This window comes from Capsicum annuum, chromosome 5 (genome assembly GCF_002878395.1).
Source record: "Capsicum annuum cultivar UCD-10X-F1 chromosome 5, UCD10Xv1.1, whole genome shotgun sequence".
Taxonomy (NCBI): Eukaryota; Viridiplantae; Streptophyta; class Magnoliopsida; order Solanales; family Solanaceae; genus Capsicum; species Capsicum annuum.
The window spans coordinates 75,322,867-75,325,712 of NC_061115.1; positions in this window are offsets into that span (position 1 = coordinate 75,322,867).

A 2,846-nucleotide genomic window follows, 5' to 3' on the forward strand; every position below is an offset into this window, starting at 1 on the left:
CTTCTATCACGAATAATAACACAATTGCTAACATCATCAATAAGGATGATTTCTAACATGATTACTAGTATAATTCATAGCATTATCTTAATAATAAGTAATATTATGAGTAATGACTTATTAATAGCTTATCATTATCATAAAAAGGTAGCTTATCAATAGCTTAAGCACTAGCTAAACAATAGAAAAATCTATAGCTTATTCATAGCACAATCAATAACATAATTTATGGCTTAGACAACATCATAGTCAAGGGCTCGTTCAATGGTTTATTTTATAGTCCAATCAATAGCCAAAATAATATCACGATCAATAGCTCGTCATAAGCTTAACAAATAAATACTATATATGGTATAATCATTTAGGCACTACCTCTAATGTCATTCTTCATAACCAACAAGTACTAAGGTTCCTTAATATTGCCTTAAAAGGGCATTCTCTAGGTATTTAATAAGCATATAAGGGTTCCAAAAGAACTAATAATCCATCTTGACTTAGTCGGTGAAAGAGTCAACTTCTAATTCCCCAAAATATATTCTAAGTTATATTCTACCCCACACTAGGCTAAGGTATCTAAATCCACTCTTAAATGTATAGCAAGCCACAATTAGACCTAAGGCAGAGATTTTTCTCAAGCACTTAACTAATTTAAATGGGAACTAAGGAAATCTCTTTTAGTGTAATAAACTAAGGCCAATTTACCCTAAGCATGGTGTCTAAAGAATTCTTACCTAGCTTGAGTAATCAAAGGCATTCTCATGCTAAACATGAGTAATAAAGTCAAATTCACAAATGCATAAGGAAAATAAGTCGTGTTTCACTCTACGATTTCAAAATAGCTTAAACGATCCAACAAACCCAAGTCATGCATTTCATTAATCCAACAACTTAAATCCATCCCAAATATAACAAGATATCAATAACATACTATGACATAACTCAATCTAACAAGGGATAAGCCTAGCCTACCTCAACGTCGAAGAAAGCTCAATGAACTGCTCAACCACTGGTTTGCCCTTTCGTAAAGCCTTCTATAGATGCCAAGCTATCAAAAACACATTCTACTGATCAATACTAGAATAATAATACTCATATTGCACCATTGTGATTTGGGTACAAAAGTCATACCAACACCCTACGTGGGTACCACATATAGAAATCATATTTTTGAGACCAACCCAACATTCTTACAAGCTCAAGGAATTATTATCCTCAAATGGGTGAACCCAAGCTAAATTGGGGCTAAAATCAAGTTATAAAGTTTTTGGGGTTTTGAGATATAAATCAAGAAATTTATCCAAGAAAAGGGTAAATTCTTACCTCAAATCGGATGAAAATAGTGAAATTAAATTTTGATCTTGCTTCCCAATCACCAACAAGATTTAATTTTAAGCTATCACTATATTTTAGGGTTTTTAGCTTTCAAGGAAGTGATGAAGAATGTTCAATATCATGGAAAAAGGGTCCTTTATACTCAATCCAAGTCCTCAGGAGTTGGTATCATGATTTGAGGCCTCGTGATCGCACCATCTTTCGTCTGCCATATGAGTTATGATCATAGCATCTCCTTTGCACATCGAGTCACAATTTCTGTCCAAAGATCCACTATCATAGTGTGCTAGAAACCTTGTTCACCATATTTTTTCTAAGTCCAAAATGGGCTCAATTGGATTCTCGAAATTCATTCCGAATCCCATATGCACAAACAAATTATGTAACTATACCAAATTCGATGTTTCAAAGTTGATGGAGCCCTCAAAATTTCAATCTGTGGTCATTTTGATCAAATATGGGTCCTACACCTAAATTTCATTTCTTAAATTTTTGACCAATAGGTTTAAATGAGCTCGGGTTCCTCGGGACCTCAACCAAAGGTACACTTAGCATAAAATTGATATTTTAGAGTTTTTGGTGCAGTCAAAATTTTCATACCAAATTATTTTACTAATTTTTTTGCCCGATGGCCATTTGAAACCAGCGAATATTTCAAAATAAAGAATTGGCTCTAAAAACAAATGAACTGCCTGGTAGCCAAATAGTTTGTCCCAACAAATCATAAATGACTTGGGGCAGCTATAGAAAATCTCTAATGCGAAAATAAGCAGAAATATGGAAAATGACCTGAAGGGTCATTTCAAAATCTACTACTAAAGTAACTTTCATCTGTGAAAGTTAAGGATTAAGATGTACCCGAAGTCTCAAACAGGCGAGGTTACCGGGTCCGCTTCTCGCTATCAATCTCCCAAGTGACCTCCTACACTAGGCGATGCCTCCACTAAACCTTAACTATAAGAATCTCTCTAGTGCGTAATCGCCTGATATCACTAGCCAAAATGAGCACAGGCTCCTCAACAAACGTCAAATGCTCGTCCAACTATACTGATTTCCATATAAGCACATGAGAAGGATAAAAAATGTATCACCACATCATGGATACATGTAAAACTGGATGAATGACATCAAAATCTAGAGGTAGAGCTAACTCATAAGCAACCTCACCAACTATGCAAATATATTAGAAGGTCCAATATATCTAGGACTTAGCTTGCCCTTCCTCCTGAACCTCATCACACCCTTTATGCGTGATACACAAAGGAATACATGATCAGAAACTTAAAATCAAAAGGCATAAAGCCTATGGTATGCATAGGATTTCTGCGTACTCTATGTCCTTCTTAACCTATCCTAAATCACTCTTAATCTATCCAACAACATCTGAAACAAATCATTACCACGGGGCCTAACCTAGGAAGTCTCAAACCATCTAACCAAAGAACGACATCTCCTGCCATACAAAGACTTAAAAGGTGCCATCTTAATACAAGATGATAGTTGTTAGTATAAGA